Raw genomic sequence first — 21,779 nt, forward strand, 5'->3', positions numbered from 1 at the left:
GGTCCTACTGCAGCCATGGCCTGTGTTGCCACTGAGGGCTGTGTGGATGCCTACAGCCTGTGTAGCTGGTTATGGTGGTGTCCATGGGCCATGCTGCTACTGTGCTGGGAACCATATTAGTGCTGCTAGCCTGCACTGATGAGGCCGTAATGATGTCCATGGTCCAGGCTGCCTCCAAGGGCCTTGACTGGGTTTGTGGTCCTACTGCAACTGGGAGTCGTGTTCATGGTCTGCGCTATCGCCAGAACCCGTGTGGAGACCCATGGTCCATGTTCTCCTTGACTGTGAAGATCAAGGAAGCTACTTTTGCTGAGGTAGTGATGACTGTAGATGCACAGTTGAGAGGGGATGCTGAGGTGTGGATCTGCACAGTTGATGGATTCTGGCAGGGAGCCTGGGAGTGAAAGGAAGTTCTCTTTGGAGATGGCCCACTAGCCATTCGACTATGTGTATGGATGACACAAATTGGACTTTTTATATTCTTACTTTTATTTTGGGGCGGTTACCAAGGTGGGGAGGGGAATATGAAGGGACTGGGAGTGCCTGATATGGGAGTTGCATAGAACTCATAGAGATGTTATGTCAAAAATAAAATAAAATGGAGATCATATAACGTAAAAAAGGTTCTTACTGTGCAAGAATGAGGACTGAAGTTCAGATACCTAGCACCCATGTAGAAAAAACCTGCTGTGGTAATGTACACCTTTAAACACAGTACTGGGAGGCAGAAACAGCATGATCCCCAGCTAGCTAATTAGCCAATCAGTGAGCCCCAAGTTCAATGGGGGATTCTATCTCAAAAAAGAAAAAAAAAAAAAAAAAAGGAGAGTGATATGTCCCAAAATACCCTCTGGCCTTTGTATATATAACCTCACATTGTTGCAAACACACACACACACACACACACACACACACACACACACACACACACAGGGTGGAGAACATTTTTAATAGAAAAAATTCAATGATACAATAGAAAATGTTTCCCTATGTTTAAAAAAAAATGAATGGAACAGCTAAAAATGTAGCACAAATATGTTTCATAAAAAATCTGATATAATGAAATCTTAATGCAAAGATACCTCCCAACCAAATCAAACTTCATTCATTTCATATTTTCTAATTTCTTGCTTCTTTGTGACTTTCTTTCCCACTCTCTCTCTTCTTCTTTTTATTTGTTTAACCTTGCATTCCCCTCCTACTCCTTAATGTCATTCATTTGATATTTGTTGCATTCATCTTACATGATATTTAACTTCAAAGCACATTTCTGTATCTTGAACAATTTAATATTATTGCTATTTTCACCTTAGTGAGTGATGCAGGAGATTTAGCACTCAAAATTAGGCTGTTCGGTGAGAGGATTCTTAACGAAAACAGAAGAGATAACATGGTTTTTTTAACGTACAAGTTATATTGCAAAAATAAAAGAAACATGAAAAAGAAAAGCTATTATCAAAGCTATTATCATCTCCCAAAGACTGTAACTTTCCAATAGTGTACTGAACGATATTGCAATAGATAAAGTTCGACATTAAATTTTCAAACATTGAACAGTAAAAACAGTAAGTGACCTCCACGAGGTTACAAACAAGCAGATTAATTCAATCCAGAACCTGGAGAGGAAAGTCAGCAATGCCGAAGAAAAGTCAACAAAATAGGTGAGAAAATCAGTGCTATAGACGGAAGCCACCAAAAGGGAAGAAACCCCCAGTAGGAAAACTAAAATTTCGAAAGAAAAATAAATAGAAATGTTGGAATGAAAAGTTGAATGAGGTTCAAACACAATAGAAAGCATCTCTTAATAGGATTAGTCAGGCAAAAGAGGAAGTATCAGAAATGGAAGGCAAGGTTAAAGAAACATCACAAGCAAGTATGAATACGGAAAAACAAAATAAGGAAGCATGGCCATAGATAGCAGCTAAGAACTCCAAATCAGGAATAATTGACCATGGCCAAAAGTCCACATGATAAAGGAGCTGAGATAAGACCAATGGCATAAAGAATTTTCAATGATATTATACCAAAAGAAAAAAAATGTCCTCATATCCAGAAAAAGAAATGAACATTCAAACCCAAGAGACATAGAAACCCCAAATAGACATGACAGCAGTAGAATCTCTTGACTACATATTAAAGTTATGATGTCAAAAAATACAACACACACACACACACACAATATTAAAAGCTATAAGAAAGAATACTACCTCATTTACAAAAGCAAATACATTAGAATAGTATCGGGTTCCTTGTCTTCAACCCTAAAGAGCAAGAAAGCATGGATGGCCAAACTGGAGAGTAAAGAACCTCCAACCAAGATTGTTGGATCCAGCAAAGTTGTCTCTTAAGATAGACAATGGAAAACGGGCAATTCAAGATAAGCACAAACTGTGGTACTGGGTGAGACCCGCACGAGAACTACATGCCTCTAAAGTGTAAGTAGAGGGATAATCAGGCCGCTCTCAATCACAACAAAAAGGAAAAAGTGAAGTGTCTGTGCACGCACGCACATGAGAGAGAAAAGGTGTAATTATTTTTCAGTTAAATTTTGAAAATTAAAATTAAAAAATTCAATATAAAACAAAGTGAATTTAATGAAAGGCATAAATGAATAAATAAGAAGTATTAAAAAAATCTGTCATATCCAATCCAATAACCACCAAGTCGCTAATATTAATAAAGGAGGGATTACAAAAAGGAACAAACAATAACAAAGCCATACAGAAAACAACCAATCAAAATTACAGGAATCAGCAAATCTCTCTGAATAAAAACTTTAAATGTAACTGACCTCAAACCACCCTCAAAGAGAGGCAGACTAACCGCTGACCACAGGATTTAACTCAACTGCAAAGAAAAATAAAATCATGGGAACTTCAAGAAAATTAATGGAACTGGACAAAGTTATACTGAGCAAGGACACTCAGACCCAGAAAGAAAAACACTGCATGTTCTCTCTCATATGTGGATGATACCCTCCAATCTTTAGATTTGTGTCTACCAGAAAACTAGGAAGGGCCAATGACCATGAGGAAGAGCCAAGCTATATCATTTGCAGGAAAATGGCTGGAGTTTATCATGGAAACTATCATGAAAGGCAAATAATCCAGACTCAGAAAGACAACAGATCGAATGTGTTACTGCGTAGTAAAATCTAGATTGTGTACTGCAGTTCTAGGAGCAGATACTATAGAACTTCACACCCTGCTCCCCCCACCCCCAACACACACACACACACACACACACACACACACACACACACACACACACATTTATAGAGATAGAGGACTCCGTGAGCAGATATGAGAGTTGGGAATTTCAGGTACCTCATACGTATATGGGACATACACACGCACATGTGTATGCCTGTGGAAGCCTGATTCAAGTTCAAACACCATTCCACTCCTTAAGTGACAGAGTCACTGGCATGGAGCTCAGCCATTAGGCCACAGTAGCTAGCCAAGGAGGACGGGGAACTTCCTGTCTTTACCTTCCCAGTGCTGGGATTAAAAATTTCTGCTACAGCCAGGCGTAGTGGCACACGCCTTTAATTCCAGCACTCTGGAGGCGGAGGCAGGCGGATTTCTGAGTTCAAGGCCAGCCTGGTCTACAAAGTGAGTTCCAGGACAGCCAGGGCTACACAGAGAAACCCTGTCTCGAAAAACAAAAAAACAAAAAACAAAAAAAAAACAACAAAAAAAAAGTTTCTGCTACAATGCTCAGTGGTCTACGTGAGTCCTAGAGATTAAACCTAGGTCATTATGCATTCAAGGTAAGCTCGTTACCAACTGATCTAACTCTTCACCCTAGACAATGTTCTAACCTTTCTTCATTGCTTTATTTGAAATTTGTAACAAATATATTTCATTGTTATACTAACAACAGAATTTTTTTCTGAAAGTAATGTCAAAATATTAAGTGATTCATTTCTGATGCTGAAAATACTGAGATTTGGGGAATTTTGGTTCTTGTAATTTCTTGCATTTTAGGTTTTCAAAATACTTAAGAATTATAAATATAATCATTTAAAAATAGAAATAAAACCTAGAGTCCCCAAATTGGCAGAGGGGAATTTTAAAAGTTTGGATCATCAAGTAGAACAGAAAGGAGAGCAGAGAGGTGAAGAAAAAAGCACTCAAAACTAACATCAGAATAACACCCCAAAAGTAAGTAAAACATATCTCCTATTGATATTTGTAATAAATTTGAACCCATTTAAGTTACAAATCAGAAGATAGGATCCAACCGATTGGCTTTCTCTGCATCTAGCGCTTTGGTGCTCAGAACAAGACACACATGGTAATCCAGCCATGCTGAAAAGCTGCTGACGAAGCTGCAGGTTACTGACTGCACAACAATAACGGCAGCCCCATGGCACTAGCAGGCGCACAGAAGCAGAGGACAGCAATTCCAGCAGCAGATCCTATCAAACTTAGTGCAAAAAGCATTTACAAAGATAAAAGACTCTGTGGTTATAAACGAAAGAGACTCTGTGAGCCGCTAGAAGGGCTGGGAGTTTGATGTGCCTCACGAAAACGAAGCCTCTAAAATATGTGAAACAAAACCGACAGAATTCCAAGAAGAAACTGATAAATTTATGATCGGTATGAGAAAGTCTACCCCCTTTTCCCTGAAATTGTTACTGCATTAAAAAAAAAAAAGTACTTATGACAGAGAAATTTGTAGGAAATGATAGCAAACTTGATCTGTCAGATAGGAGGAAAATTGTGCAAGGGGAGGTATGCATCCTTTCCAACAAAATAAGAAAGCTTTAGAAATAAACAGTCTTGCAGGTAGATACCACAGCACCCATGACTTCCAAACAGTATGTGCAGACGGCAGTGCAACTAAACTACAAACTGACAAACTGGAAAAAAAACATTACACCTTTCAACAGCCCTTCTAAATTAAATTACTCAAATAAAGACAACTAAAACCGAAGATGTAGCTCAGTGGTAGAGCTTGCCCAGTATGCCCTAGGTTTCATCCTCAGAATCTACAGTTAACAAACAAATGAATAGATAAATAATTAAAACGTTAATGACAAAAAAGCTGATAGTTGGGGCTAAAGGCTGGTGATTAGTTGTAAAATAAGCTGATTATAGTTCCTCTTACATTTATTAACAAAACAACAGAAGAAACTCCAGTGGGACAATAGAGGCAGAAGGATCAGAACTTCAAGGTCATCTACTCGGTGAGTTCAAGGTCAATGTGGACTAGAAGAAACGCTGTCTGAAATACATACGCATATAAAAAAAAAAGAATCAATGAATGTAAATGTTATGCTACCCAAGAAAGCGAAGCTCAAGTCTTAGAGGAAGAGATGCTGTCAGAAGGATTAGACTCTAAGTGTTTTTATCAGAAGGGGGCAGGAGCAGTGAGAACAGGATTACCTGTCAAGAGCTGGGATGCTGGACTCTCACCTTGCCTGTTACTGACTGGGACTGTAGAAAGAAAGGATGTCAATCCCAGGCCCTTCTAGCTCGCTATCCTAGCAGTAGCTCCAAGGCTCAAGTTCTCTGAAGATTTTACATATGAATCTTTAAGTAGAAGCTGGGAGGAGATACAACACTATCGGAATGCACGAATGGCCACCTGAGGTAGTTATTCTTTTTTCTTTTTTTGTTTGTTTGTTTTTTTTTCCCCGAGGCAAGGTTTCTCTGTGTAGTCCAGGGCTGGCCTCGAACTCAGAAATCCGCCTGCTTCTTAATAGCCAATTTAATTGGATTGAGAGATACCTAGATTGGTTTATTTGGTTTGGGATTCACACACACACACACACACACACACACACACACACACACACACACACACCATTTTTTGTTTTCTTGAGACAGGACTTCTCTCTGTAGTCCTGGCTGACTTGGAATTCACTTCTAGACTAGGTTGGCCTTGAACTCAGAAATCTGCCTGCCTCTCCTTCCCAATTGCTGGGATTAAAGGTGTGCAACGCAACTGCCCGGCCTGGGATTCTTCTATTTTTATGTTAATAATTTTATAAAGAAGTTGATTCCACAAAAACAAAACACCAAGTCTTGGTGACACACATCTTTAATCCCACTGCCTAAGAGGTAGGCAGATCTCTGTGAGCTCGAGGCCAGCCTACTCCACAAAGTGAATTCCAGGACAGTCAGGGCTGTTACACAGAGAAACCCTGTCTTAGAAAACAAAACAAAACAAAACAAAACAAAACAAAACAACAATGGACTGGACTCCAGAGATATTTGAGTCACAAGCACTCTGACCTAGTGAATAGTTTAAATCCATTGGTGGACTCAGAATTTGAAGTATCCTAGGAGGCAATTGAACTGTAGCTGAACCCTAATTGGAAGAAATAGGTCATTGGCTGTATTGGGGGGGGGGGCTCCTTTCTGCTTCCTGTCTGCCATGGTGGCCAAGGCTTCTGACCGCCACTCCCTTACTACTGTGAGGTACAGAAACCTTGGCAACAATCAACTAAAACAACCCCCTACTCCTTTGTTGTTGGTTCTTGGGGGTATTTTGCTTCTGCTACACAAAAATCTAACAGAATCATCAACAGAGCTTACTGTGAAGCCTTTTACACAGAAAGAAAACAAACACCACTATCAAGAGAAATATTTAATGCTTTCAAGAGTCACTTATTTCAAAAGAATAACAAAATACAGATAGCATCTGTGGCAGAAGCAGAAGAAGAATTATCTAACAACTCTCTTATTTTGTTTTCTGTTGCTGTGATGAATGCCATGACCAAAAATAACTGAGGGACGGATGGGGTTTATTTCAGCTTTCACTTCCAGGTCACAGTCTGTCACTGCGGGAGGTCGGGGAAGGAACTCCAGGTAGGAACGGAATCAGAATCCATGCATGGACTCTGCTTACTAGTGTGCTCACTGGCTCCCTGGCTCCTGCTCAGCTAGCTTCCTCATAGACCTGACCCACCTGCCTAAGGATGGTGTTGCTCACAGTGGACCAAGTCCTCCTAAATCAATTATCAATCAAGAAAACGCTCCAGAGATGCAGGCTAATTTTATGGGGGCAATTCTTCAGTTGAAATTCTCTCTTCCCAGGTGATTCTAGGATGTATCATTTTACTAAGTTGACCAAAACAAACCAAAACTAACCAGGATGAAAGCAATTTTAAAAAGTCAGCATTTGAGCAGTCAAGACTAAGACCAGTATAGTGTTTCTACACACCAATACAACTAAAAAAAATATGGACAGAATAGACCATCTTCGTTAGGGCTATACTACTGAGAAGAGACACCATGACCAAGGCCACTCTTATAAGAGAAAACATTTAATGTTTTCTGGCTTACAGTTTCAGAGACTCTGTTCATTATCATTATGGCGGGAAGCATGGCAGTGTGCAGACAGACTTGGTGCTGGAAGAACCAAGATTTCCACATGTTGATCCACAGGCAGTGAGAGAGACTGTGTGTTACACTGGGTATATAGCTTGAGCAGATATAAGACCTCAAAGCCTGCCTCTACAGTGATACACTACCTTCAACAAGGCCACACCTACTCCAATAAAGCAACACCCCCTAAGAGCACTACTCCTTATGGGCCAAGCATCCAAACACACACCTCCTAATAGTACTACTCCCTATGGGCCAAGCATTCAAACACACAAGTTTAATAGGCCATACCTATTCACACCATCACACAGACTATAAAAAACAATGACCTAAAAGTAAGTAACAACTCCAAGGAGACTTCTACAGAAAAGAACCAGTGGCCTGTTATCTCAAATCTGTAGTCCCAGTTACTTAGGAAGTAAAGGCAAGGGGATCGATCACCAGCTCAGAATCTTCCTGTGCAGAAGGTAGGGTGAGGACCAGCTCCGTGGTGGAGGTTCTTCAGGGTCCAAGACTCTTTTTGTCTCTTGTATGTATTACAACAATATCAGCAGCAGCAGCAACAACAAACATATAATCTATGCTAGAAAAGACAAATTGAACATCCAAAATCAAAAGTACATAGAACAGATCAGGACAGGACAGGCATGCAGACTGTTTCAGAGGGTGACCTGAAGGGCTTCAACTGACCCACAAGATTCCTGAAGGCAAAGGAGAAAAGAAAAGGAGGAGAGAGAGGAGAGGAGAGATAAAAGGAGATAAAAAATGAAGTACTAATATAAGCATGGGTTAAGGCTGTATTTTACCTGTATTATTTCCTTTTGAATTACTTTTAACAAAAAAAGAAATTAAAGAATGGGTGAGAGAAGAAGGGAGATGAAGTCTAAATAGAAGTTCTCTAAGTTTACAACTTCGGTCTCAGAGAGGCATTATGGAGGATTTTTTTCTTTTATCTACTTTTTTTTTTTCTCAAATATCTTCTAAATTATTCGTGGTAAACACATATGACATGTAAAGCTGAACAAAAGCAGTCAATGCTTATTTTTAAACACTGTGCTAAGCAGCATGATTTAGAAGCCTGGGCTGTGGGAAACATACTGCTATTTAGACACCCTAACCGGTTAACAGTGCGCAGCACATCCAAGAGGGGTTTCTGGTGAAGCTGATAAGGGAGGGAGAGGATTTTAATTTCTCTGTCAGTACTGCCTTCCCAGGCCCAGGGAGGTGAAGACTTCAGTAGCCCCAGTCCCTCTGCCACCTCCCCGGGGCCAGGGCTGCAGCCACAGATAAAGGCCAGCCATGCTCTTACTAATGATTTATTTCCCCCATGAGAAGGCCTCCTGGGTGCCTGTGGAGATGAGGAATGTTATCCCCTTAAAGTGCCCAAATTAAGGGTGGAGTCCAACTGAGGCAGGCGAGGAAGGCATGGGATTTGAGGGGAGCCACCTTGACCCTGACACAGGATGGCTGACCATCAAGAATGTCAACACAACTGGCAAGGTCAGAATGGCTGTGGAGACACCGTGGAGACACTGCTCCATTTCCTTAGGGAGATCTCAAATTGAGCCAAAATGGTCTCTTGAGAAGCACTCCTCTCTTACCTGCAACCCTGTCCAAGGCACCTCCCATACCACCCCACAGTTGTATTTACAAAAGAAAGTGGCAAGCTAAGAAAAACAGGTGAACCAGCTCATATTTTTCAAATCTTGAATATGGTTGTAAATTACAACCTTGGAACCATGTGACTTCAAAAGCCAGAGACACTATTGTTGTGTGACTATTCCTGATGAGACATAAAGAAACGTCTATCACCCCAGATAGGGAGGCCAGGACAGACCAAAGTAAAGATACCACCAAGGCCGAACTTGGCAAGCCATTGAGTTTTATTGAGGTTACCTACAGAATTAGAAAATATTCAAGGATCAATAAATTACCGAAAGCCCACCCCTGCATGGGTGACAGCTCACAAAAGCTGGAAACCTGGAGCACACTTAACCCAGCATGAGTGACAGGGAGTGTGGCTCAGTGGTAAGGGACTTGGCTAGACTCCCCCCAGGGAGGAGTATAAAGGACAACTTCCGAAAAGAATCTGCGTCTGCAAAGACTGATTGTAGTGCAGAGAGACTGGAGTGTCACTGATCTAAAGTAGGAGTTACCTTATCTTGGAGCTCTAGCCTCCCTGGAACAACTATCTGTTCCTTGCCCACCCCTATGTCTGAAGTTCCATCCTGTGAGTAATAGATTAAAAAGCATTCTAGAATCTATTAATTTAGCAGACCACTAGCTTCCACTAATATCCTACAAGCATATTGGGCTATAGAAAAGTTTCTCCTATCTCTCTCTCTCTCTCTCTCTCTCTCTCTCTCTCTCTCTCTCTCTCGGCTGTGCCAACCAATGGATTTTAAACTTACCTACTTGATTTAAGGCTTCGTTTTGCAATACTATAAAACTTCATGAGACTGCTTCCAAATTGAACATGGAATTCCATGTGATCTAAATCTATGTTCCTGCATCATGGTCACCCAGAAACCCTCTAGATTAAACTCTTTTATTTCCTTTCAGATGGGAGCTTTGAGTTTTACAGCAAAAGGGGCTGAGGGTATGACTCAGTGGTAGAGCATTTGCTAGACTGTACTGATTGAGGGGCTGGGATATGGTGCACAGTGATTCCAACAATGTAGGGTATGTGTGTGTGTGTGTGTGTGTGTGTGTGCACGCTCACACGTCACAGAGTAATTGTGTTTGTCTAGGAAGTACAAGGTCCCAGTTCCACTCCCACTACAGCCAAAGAAAGGAAAATTTAACATTGGTAATTGCTGTGCTAGAAAAGCCTGGAAATCTTAACAGGCTTGTGGATATGCTAGGGCCTCAGAGTTGACTAGTTTGCAACCAGGCGTCCAGCTTTTCATGCAGAAGAGTCACTGACAGACCACCTCAGGCAGGCTGTCGAGTGAATTTGTGTTGGAATGGAGTTCCTTATCTGAAATATCAAACACACAGAGAGAGTGGAGCTGCCCCAAATGTTGAGCCCTGGCAGAGCCTCTCTGGAAACCAAATGCTGAGCTCCCTGACTCTTGAGAGGTTCCTCCAATCCCACTCAGCAGATGGCAAGGTGGTCCTTGTAAGAAATGCTGCAGGATTTTTTTTATGTGGTCCCATCCTCCCACCTCCCACTTCCAGGGCTTAACTGTGGGGCACTTAAGGGTAAACACAAGTTTAAGGACCTTTGAAAGACCAAACTGACCCAGTAGAGAAAGGGCCTGTGTTTGCTTCCATCAGCCTCCCTGATTGCTCTTAACTCTGTTTCCAGATTAGGAGGAGTAGCAGCCAGCTCTGCACCAGTCATCTTTTATACCATCAGGAAAAGTGCACAAGCCTCTGAGCAGCAGGAGCCCTCTCAAGATAGAGGCAGGAGGCAGTCCCAGGCAGCTATCCCATCAAGTGGGAAAAGGCTCCAGGAAACTGAATCTCTGAACACAAACAGAACTGAGGTGCTCCCAAAAGGAAAGTGGAAAGTTTTGGGCCAGTATCCAACTTTGTCCCAAGCACCCCTAAACTGACTAATCCCATACCTTAGCCCAGGCCCCAGACCAACCATTGTCCTCCCCTGTCGCACTGGACAATTTAAAAAAAAAAAAAAAAAAAAAAAAAGCTGCAATTTCTTGGGTTTTAAAATACACATGTTTAAATCCTTTCATAGCTGCAACTGTTCAAGGTTTAAATACTCCCTGGATAAGAGTAAATATGTCTGCAGATGGCACTTAGCCTCAGGGATGTCATTTGGTCTCTGAGATACCTGGGTGTCTGAGTGCTGAAATCAAGCATTCGCAGCCGTAGCAATAAAACAGGGTGACTCATTTGTCATATTCTTTCTTCATGGCAGACATTTGTGATAAAGGCAAAGCCATTGGTTTGTACCTCCATGAGACTACCATGAAGTAGGTCAGGCTTTGGGGCCCTCCTGGCTTAGCATCCACTGTAGGGTGAATGTAAGATTCCAGGAGGGGGAAGTTCAAGAGGGACACAGAGAAGGATTAGCAGGGAGTAAGGAGTTCATTATAAGATGTGTAAATGCCATAGACAGATAGAGAGGCAACAGCTAGTGGGGCCTCTGAGGAGAGTTTAGGCCCCAGCACCAGAGAGTCAGAGCCCACGAGACAGAAGCTGGGTCTATTTTTATACCTTTTGAAGGTCCCTGAGAGTTTAGCTCCAGGCTTTTGCTGTGAAATCTGATTCCCAGGCAGGAGGCAGAAAAGCAGGTGGGGAACCAAACCCAGGACCACCTACACCCCCCAGGACGTGTGAGATCAATCTTGGAGACCCTGGGAGCCTGCCTGCCTAGAAACTGACAATGTCTCAGTAGGGTGCCTGTTGGGATCTGTGAGAAAAGACTATAGCAGATACTAAGGCCTGAACAGAGACTGGCTCCTAAAGTTACATTCTTACAATAGGACTGTCTTCATGAATGCAGACAGTTGCTCACCCCAAGGGCCTGCCCAGGCTCACCATGAAAGTCTAGGGCTTTCTTGTAGGAACAGAAAAATGCAGCTTCTAAAGCAGGAGCCCAGTGTGCATGTGACAACAGGGGGAGGGGAAAGCAGCTAGAAGCAGGAAGGAGGCAGGCAAAGCTTCTCTATGGACAAAACCCCCTCCCTTAACCTTTGGAAGAACCTTTCTGTGGAGCATTCAGCATGGTATCTCGAAGTCTCCCAGCAAGACTGAGCTCACGTCTCAACAGTGCTTTTGTTGGGGTTTGCAGTGTTGAGGGGGGAACATTACCCATGTTAGGTTAGTGCGGTACCACAGAGTCATCTGTTCCACATCCCCATGTCCTCGTGGGTAGAGAAGGGAAGTGCTCTACCACTGAGCCACAGACCCAACCCCTCACTAGTGATTCTAAGCAGGTGGATTCAGGTTGGGTAATTTTGAAGGTGCTCATAGGGAAGCCAGATTCAGCAATCTGGGAATTTTTCGGGTAAGGGATGAAAGGCTGTGCTGAAAACCTCCAGGCCTCCACTACAGGCCTCAACTCCAGCTCAACTCCCCAGTATTCTCTCCCCCATTTTACAAGGGACAATCCCAAGGAGCATAACAGTTGCCTCCCTCCGTTGCCTCCCTCCGTATGAGTGGGAGATAGTCTGATTTATTTCTAGGGCTAGGGATGTCAGGGAGGACTTCCCAGAGGAGACTAGGGGAAACGATTAACTATCAGGGTGTTTCATAGACGGAACTCCAGAAGCTGGATTTACTGCTCTGGGAAGGACCTGAACAAGGGCCTCGATAAACCAAGGGCTGCAGGTGACTGTGAAAAAGAGTGGAACGCTTCGCAGCAGGGGAGATTTTTTGGAAATGCCTCAAAAAGGGAAAACTAGTTTTAAAAACACACTAACAGCATTCCCAGTAGCCCACTGCTTCTCCACAGTGTCCCCAAGAACAAGACCACTGAGCATCACAAACTCCTGGGAAAGACAGTCTGGGGGTTCCTATCTCCTGGTGAGACTACTCATTGTTATGAAACATAATGTAGTGGTGGGGGAGGGGAGGGGGAGAGGAGCAGGTTGTAGAGGGTGAGAAGGTGTACCTGGCCCCATACTAAGGTGTCCTCATGAGAAATCATGCCACTCAACAGACGTGGTATGAAGGAGGTTTATCTGGAGGAAGGGAAGGGAGTGAAGGACTGGAGAAGGGGTAGAGACAGACAGACAAGAGCAGAGCCATGAGGGCTGAGAAAGGGGGACAGAGAAGGACAGAAAGACAGAAAAGGGGAAAGGGACAAGGGCCAGGAACACAGGGGAACAGAGAGAGAGACAGAGAGACAGACAGAGACAGACAGAGAGACAGACAGAGACAGAGAGAGAGAGAAATGGGGTGGTGAGCAGTCCTTTTATGTCAGCTGCATCTGGCTGTGCTGGCTGTGGCTGGTGATGGCAGCAGATGATGACCTAAGTAAGCCCTCACTAGGTCCCTGGGAGGAGCCTAGCAGAATTACCTGTAATCTAACACTTACTGCTTGGGAAGTGACAACAAATCAGTCACTTGACATCACAGCAGAGTCCTGGATATACCTACCAGCTTCCATACCACCCTACCCTGCTATCCATCACTCACAGCCTACATCTACCCCCCCCCCCCGCTCTAAAAGGTGACCCGTTCCCAGGTGAATACCCTGAGGCTCGCGCAGGAAAAGAGACTCTCTGGAGGTCAGAAGTCCAGGTCCATCTGACACTACACACAGATCCTTTAAAATGTTGTCTGGTTGTTGACATAGGTCTTACAGCAGACAGGGGTGGCCCTGGAAGGAGCCCTGAGGAGATCATTGGAGTCTCCGTAGGTCAAAAAGAATGCATAGGTGATGTACAAAGATATCTAGCCAGTTCCACGAAGTCCGAAGGTGCTTTCTTCAGCCATGGCTCAGTCCCCTGATGTTGCCATAACATTTTCCAGTAACTGTGTGTAGCCACTATCATACTTGATGTTGAGGAAGAAAAGAAGATATGCTCAGGCCCGTTTCACAGTCAGCAAAACTGAAGGGAGAAGAAATCACCTGACCAAAGTCTCCCGTCAGAACTGACACTCCACCAGGGCTCTCAGATCTGGCCACAGAAAGGCTCAGCGGAGAGATGCTGGCAAGAGTCCCATAAGGCCTGGAATAGGAGTAACTGCGTGAAATCTGTATGAAAACGCATGGCTTCATCCCTTCAAAGGCAGCTGTTGGGGGAAATTAATAACCTTAATAACGCAATACTTCTGAAACGCAGGTGGAGGGTAGGAAAATGGGAACTAGGAAAAGGCGTCAGTCTTTTGTCTTGTTTTTGTCTGTCTGGGGGACTTGTTTGTTTCTGTTTCTTGAGAGAGGGTCTCTTTCAGTAGCTCAGGTTGGCCTCATACTCATTATGTATCTCAGGCTGACCTGGGATTCAAATTTGCTCGGGTTGAGCTTTGTGAGTGCTGTGAGGAGAGCTCTGTGCCACTACACTGAACCTGTGTCTTAATCTTTAAGGTGAAACTATCAGGATCTCACTTCATTTACATGTGAAGAGTTTGCAAGGAAAAAGTGCATAGCACAGCATGGCATAGAAAAACATAACTTAGAGCTTTTTCGCACAGTGTTACAACCTATTAACTTTTAGAACTTTACTTAGACACACATTTTAGGAAATTTTCTTAGACAAAGATGTCTTCTTTGTTTTTTGTTTTTTTTTTTCCAGAGTCGTACTAAATAGTCCTGGTGATCTTTAAAACTTGCTAGGTAGACCAGAGTTCTACTTAGCCTCAGCCTCCAGGATGCTGGGATGAAGGGCGTGTATCATCATAGCTGGCAAACCATTCTCATATCTTTTCATTCTTCCTTTTGTCTTTCATAATCCACTGAATCCAATCAGTGTTGTCCTTATGCTCACTGGGGTGAGACCGTTCACTAGAGCATGGAACCTACCAGTGGCTACACTCCCACAAAAAAATGAGTAAATGCTCTTTCTATGTAAAACATTAAATAGCTACAGCCCATCATCAATGTGAGAAGCAGAAGGATTCTGAATATTCTCTGACCTTCTTTCAGAGATTGACCCAGCAACAGGAACGAAGACAGTCAGAAAGATCATAATAAATGCAAGTATATATAACATATATTATATATGTACATACTCCTCCCACTCCCTCTCCAACTTTGCTATCAGATTGAAAAGCTACCATCCATAGCTTGTTATGCGTTAAATCAGTTATCTGAGACTGTGAAGCAATTATACTACAAAGAGGAATTCACAGTAGTAACTCCTGACAGTTGACTTTCCACACTGCCTCGACTGTGTTCATAAAGCTGAGGAAGCACAATTGGCAGTGTTTGAGAGCTCCATCTGAGGAGCTGAGTCCCCAGGATGAAATGGGCCTTCAGTGTGGGCAGGCACCATCCAATGGTGGCGAGCCTGAACTGAAAACAGAGTGAACTGGGGTCTCCCCTTAAGCAGGACCACATTCTTTTCCTGACACCAAACTTCAGAACTGCAAGTTTTCCAGCCTTTGAACTCTTTAAATTACACTCCCCTGGGGTTCCCAACCTGCAGCCTCCTAATGAGAGTTACACTTCTGGCTTCCTGAGTTGTGAAGACACCTCAGACTGAACCATGCAACCTACCCCACAGGGTGTCACACAGTCTGCTGGGGACTTAGCATCTAGGATCACATCAGCCAATTGCTCTTTCATAAGTCCATATTTTATTCTATTACGTCTGCTTCTCTGAGATGCCTAATGCACAATTAATAATTAAATATTAATTTTATTTTACAAAAGCACCAATAAACCGATGGTGATTAAGGCAGAATAATCTGAATCAGAGATCTCCGATCAGGGCCTTTGGAGACACAGTGTAGTGAAAGTTCAGCTGGTAAAAGGCTCAGAGGTTCCTGTGCGTCCCATCAGAGAGCAGCCCCATGACTTGGTGTTCTCTTCTCTTTCACACCCCTGACTGTGGGCAGCATCACTGAAGATGAGATTCACCTTTCATAATTTTAGAGGATCTCATATACTTTCAATGCACAAATGCCAGAAAGTGAGGCTCACAGGGCAGTCCAGGAAGCTTGATATTATGTTAGGCCTCTTATGCTGCCCACCAAATAATGATCTATCGCCAAGAACTACACCTGGGAGAAGACTAGAAAGATTCTGCACACATCAAGAAGTAAGTCCAAGATAACAAGAGATGCTGAGGGAGGAGGAGAGGTGGAAAAGGAAGAAGGGGAGGAAAGATGGAGAGGAAAGGAGGGAAGAAGGAAGAGAGGGGAGAGGGAATACATGGAGAAAGCAAAAGAAACAGTTTAATTCATCATATAAAACCCACCACCTTTTAAATGGGACATATCTGCTAATTACATCTCAGATCCAACTTCAAGGCTCTCTGAATCCTGGTCATTTCACATGTACTCCATTGGTCCACAAAAAAATAGCCTTTCTATAAGACATCTCCAGTTCTGTTTTTGATGATAATTAGCTTAGGAACTATTTTGTTTTTAAACAGTTTTATTGAGGTGTAATTTACACAATACAAAATCCACTTAAAACTTCTGTTACTGGGTGCAGAATGAGCAATCTGTTGTTAAATAAAGGTTTTAGGAGCAAAGGACTCTGTTGTGTTTGAGAACTGTCCCTGGGGAGTGGCTCTGGGGATCGACTCTTGGATCTCTTCCTAAGAAAGAATGAAGGCCTAGGAATCCAAGAGGCAGAGCTGTCTGTGTGCCCAGGTTTTAGACACTGCGGCAGCTGGAGGAGCCCCATTTCACTGCACAAATTATTTCTCTGAATGTGGCTGAAAGGGATTGTGGGCTATAATTAGAATAATGCCCTGCAGGATTACATTCACAAATGTAATTACATAATCGTTTAGAACTAAATGGCACTGTGAAAAACATTGTTTCCTGAAGAGTGGGTGAGGGGAGGTACCAGGCCCTCCTGTAGAGTGAAGAATGCCTAAGAATGCCAAGACCTCTTTCTGATGCCAGATTAGCCCAGAAACAGTTAAAGCTAAATGTGAAGGGTTCTTAATTCTTCCATGGCCTTGTACCTACATTCCATCATATTGTGGAAGCTAAAAGATGATCTGTACTGGAATGTTAACCAGTGTCCACAAACACTCTAAAAGTACGATGGCTTTAGGGATCCATCGCTTCTCCTGCTTGTTGTACAGAAATGTTGCTGGTCGCATAAACGTGATGGAAAGCTCTGTGAGCCAGTCATACCTGAAACACGCTGATAACCTGTTGTCTTATTCTTTCAAAACTCGAGGGACACACAGTTTTCAAAGGATTTCCAAGTAACCTCTACTAAAAGCACTGAAATGCTTGAGTTTTGCTCAAGTATAATATTTGACACCCAAAATCAACGTGGCAACAATCCCCTACCTGGAGCTGTTGTTCTGACAGAAAAGTGTTTCCCGTTCTTTCCAGAACTTTGCATAGTGTTCCTTATGTTTACAGGCACAACAGAGAAGGCATCTCTTCTTACTTCGTGTGTCCTAAATTTGGGCCCTGAAAAATAAAGTAAAATAAAATAAAAGTAGCCAAATAAGTAGAGCACAGCTTGTGAAAGCCATGCCGATAAATCACATTAATTTAGACCCTATTAATCTGAATATTGTACTAATCCCACAGGCCTAGGAGAAAGCTCAGCTTTGAAGAAAGAGTTTGCTTCCTAAGCAAAGGAGGGTGCTGTGACAAGCCATAGGAAGTGTGACATCCTCAGAAGCAGAGGTAGTTTTTTTCTAAAGAAAACCTGCTCAATAAGATATCTCTGCTGGAGAGGCCTAATCCTCAGCTCGCCCTATGCCTCAGCCATCAACCAAACTGCCAACAAACAAAGTGTGCATCTTGAGGCCCTCCCTCGGTCTAGCAACCGATCCACTGGGACTGTAGCCTGAAGCCTGGAGAAGGGAATGAGTCAGTAGCCAGGCCTGGTGATCCCTGGCGGTCTCAGGTTCGCCTCTTACAGGGAGACTTTAGAAAAGATGATTGATGGAGGGAGGCAGAGGTCTGTAGTCTCCCACTCGCTCCCATTTAAGACGGGTCTGAAGAAGTCCCACTCTGTTCTCTGGGTGTGCCCAGTGCTCCTCTTTGCAAATCTTTGTTAGCATCCTCCCACCTAATCCTCACTGCGTGGGCTAAGATGAGACACCAACCCTTCTTGCCTTGCACACTTAACTCCGGGAGGGAGGCTTTGCAGAAAGTCAGTTCTCAGGAATGTGACCAGTCTTCATTGGCAGCCTGAAGATGCTCTCCTGAGAACTCATTCAGAACTAGCCTGACTCTTAAGGCACACAGAGAACTTCCGAATGAATCACTGTGAAGCAAAGTTGGAAATTATTAAGAAAAAGGTAGACCTGGTAGCTCAGGACTGTAATGCCATATATTCAGGTGGAGAGTGAGGCAGAAGGACCCCAAACTCAAATCCAGCTGAGGCAAGTGAGTGATATTTCATATTAAAAATTAAAAATAAAAAAATTGAGTGTGTGCGTGTATGTGTGCATTCGTGTCTAGATACATACCTGCTAGCATACATGAGATCCTATATTCAGTGTCAAATAATTCAGAAAAGAAAGTGAGCATGAGGCCTATGAGGTTGGTTGTACATATATATCATATATACTGAAGGGCAGGAACAAGCTTCAAGAGAGAATCTCAGTTAAGTGTGAGTATCTTTATAGAACTGTAAGCCTTTGGGTCACGTTTGAAGCTATTGTTTCAAAGGATATAAACGATTTTATAAAATATTTTGACGTACTTTTATCTAAGAAACTTTCCTTTTGAAAATGAGAGGTACATTGTACAGGTTTATGGGCTGACAAGATAAGTAAGAAACAGGTCAGGGCCGGGGAGATGGCTCAGTGGTTAAGAGTACTTACATCTCTTCCAGAGGAACACGAAGTTCTGTTCCCAGGACCCATGTCAGCTGACTTACAACTGCTGGAACTCCAGTCTGGGTTGGAGGGTGGGGACGGAGGTTCTTATACTTGCTTCTGGCCCCTGTGGGCACCTGCTATATAACACTACAGTCACATACATGTAAATAAAAATTAAAAAGTAAATATTAAAAAAAAAAAAAACCCAAGGGTCAAAGGAATTCTTACTCCCTATAGGTCAGTAGGAGGTCAAGGCAAGTTCTGACTAGGTTCCTCGTTTTCTTAGCCTCTCAGAAAAGACAAGTTTATAGGCAAAAATGGTGCAAGGTCATACTCAAAAGGTCATTATGTGCTTTGACTTTAAACATAATTCATTGATAATTTTAACATTTCTTTGCTTGAAGTGGCTCTCAAAAAGAGGGTGTTTTTTGTTTGTTTGTTTTTTTAAATCTCCACAGTGGCTTTTGTTGTTTTTGTTAATTGTGCTGAAGTTCCTAGGTGTTTTGTGTTTTCTGGCCTGGAGCTTGAACCTAGGGCCCAGCAGAAGCTATACAAAGGTACCTCCACTAAGCTTGTGCCCCCAAACCCCCATCTCTTTGTCTTTATTTTTTATTTTTATTTTTTATTTTTTTTGCATTTCTGAGACAAGATCTGGCTAAGCTCAGCTTGACCTTGTGATGCTCCTGCCTTGGCCTCTGCATGTGATCGCAGGCCTGTGTCACAAAAGCAGGCTGAAAGTTCCAGACTGTCGAGCAGCCAGGATGCGTAGCTCTTTTCTCTTCTTGAGTTTCCTAAACTTGCCTCGACTTTTGATCCTGTCTTGAGCCAGTCTTGGGTGTGGAAAATAGGAGATGTAATTAGCTTCAGGCAATGCCCCAGGAAAGGGGTTGCAGCACATACTCTGGGTAACACTGGGGAACAGTCTTGCAGCATAGGGTCTGGCCAAGACACCCCATAGGGATGGAATGTTCCAAAGTTTCCATGGAAACTCAGCCTCAGCATCCTGCACCCTTGTTTCCCAGAGGTCCTTGGCCAGTACCTCACAGTGCCCCCTTCCTCCTTAGCCCCACCTTGACTTCTTGCCTCTTCTCTCTTTATATTCTCTGCCCCTTACCTCAGTCTTCCCTCTGTCTCTGGGAAAGCCACAACAACAGAAACTCATTCCCTCTGAAGAATCTCTCCCTCCTTCCATTCTTTGCCCTGGCTGTCCATCCCTCTGCCTCCATATGTGACCTCCAGCCTGTAGGAAACTTATTCTACACACTCATCGAGGAAAGCAGGGAGGACTCCTGACCTACCCGGACGCAGACTCCTCCTCAGCCTGCTTCAGTTCAGGGATCACTGAGCCATTAAGGACACTGAAAATGGAAAGCTGAACTTTGGAACCACCCACTTCCACATTTTAGCAACACAACTGGCAGACAGTATTAGACTGTGAATGAACTCAAGGAACACAAGAGCAACACCCCCAAGTCCTGTGTGTTTTTAAGACAATCTGATGGCTAGTGTCCCTCAGAAGTATAGGAAACAGAGAAAGAAACTGAGAGAAGTTAGGGGTGAGGTGCAGAGAAAAAGGACACTGGTGGGTGGGACACGTGGTGAAGGAAGGGTGGGCGATGGAGGTAAGGAAGGAGAGAGGAGGAAGGGAGTTGATGAAATATGGGAGGGGAAAGGGGAATATAAAGTTCAGAGTAGGGTAAAGGGGAAGGCTGGGAGGGGGAGGGAAGAGAATGGGAAAGAGAGGGGAGTGAGGGGGAGAGAATGAGGGAAGGGAAAAGGAAGAGGAAAGAGAGAGGTCAAGGGAAGGGTCAAGAAGAAGGGACAAATTGTGTTTCATGCTAAAGCCTGTGGAAAACAGCTCAAAGAGAAAGCCACGTATAGTTCAAGTATTCCTTAAAAATAGAAAAATTGAGAAACCGGCATTCTTCATCGCAAAAAATTCAAGCAATGTAGTACTCCCGATTTTTGAAAAGAAAATGATTACATAAAGTAGAACATCAAAGTAGGGAAGTTTGGAAAGGAAAAGCCTTGGGGGTTGGGGGAGGTAAACACTGAATAGAACAAAATACAGAAGTAAAGAAGGCCCTGTAGAAGAGAATCCAGTCTCCTGAATGAACATGAAGTGCAAGGAGACCTGCTAACCCAGTAAGTAAAACCTGGTGAGGACCCTTCAGCAAGAACCAATCACTGCCCAGTATGCTGAAACTACACCCCAGAAATGGGCTTAAGTCAAATGGTGCATGATGGATTTCAACTCTTAATCTAACATGTCTTTTAAGAATAATGAATGTTTGGAGCTGGGGAGAGTCCCAGTGTGTGAAGCACTTGCTGTGCATGTGCTGGGACCAGAGTTTGCCTTCTCAGCACCCACAAAAATGCCTAAAGGTCCCCTACCTTCTCCAAACAGCATCAGCAACTGGAGACTAAGTGTTCAAGTGCATAATCCTATGGAGGACATTTCTTATTCAAACCACCACATTACCTGAGTGAGGCTCAGGCATAGAAACATGACTTCATTTAATTGATGGTTTTCATACCTACGGTGTTTTGTTTTTTTTTTTTAACAAATGCTGGTGAAGGGAACTCTCCACATTGTGCAACTGACCTGACTGAGTAATAGTCTGTAGACAAAGATGGCATCTATATAGTAAAGATTAAAGGGGAATGATGCCCAGAGAATGGCACGTGGAAAGCTCTCCAGGGGCAGAATCCTTTTGGTCACTGAGTCAGGCCCTATTGCTTGATCTTACTTCTCTACCCACTCCACCATCCCAGCCAAAGCAAAAGATTTTTTTTTTCTTAAGCTAAGTTCATCTTCTTATATTGACAGGTGACAGTTGGGTATAGCAGTTTGCATGTAGAGGTGTCTTAGTTAGCTGGGCATTTCCCCAACTAAAGCTCCTTTCTCTGTGGTAACTCCAGCTGTGTCAAGTTGACACAAAGCTAGCCAGTACAATTGACCCCTTGTGAACTTGACACACAAAACACATCACTAGTAAGCCTCAACCCTTAGTTTCTTATTCATCCCCAAGATCTAAACAACTTTAAAAGTCCC

General features: G+C 43.2%; 1 long non-coding RNA gene across 1 annotated transcript in view; it reads left to right on the forward strand.

Annotated features, from left to right (window-relative positions):
- The first annotated feature begins 19,744 nt into the window (after nt 1-19,744).
- Nucleotides 19,745-21,779, forward strand: part of LOC110314417 — a 10,813-nt gene continuing 8,778 nt past the window's right edge. The window contains exon 1 of the long non-coding RNA XR_002380168.1: nt 19,745-20,960. This is a non-coding gene — a long non-coding RNA (uncharacterized LOC110314417). The remainder of the gene's footprint in view (nt 20,961-21,779) is intronic.

Source organism: Mus pahari, chromosome 1 (assembly GCF_900095145.1).
Source record: "Mus pahari chromosome 1, PAHARI_EIJ_v1.1, whole genome shotgun sequence".
NCBI classification, from domain to species: domain Eukaryota; kingdom Metazoa; phylum Chordata; class Mammalia; order Rodentia; family Muridae; genus Mus; species Mus pahari.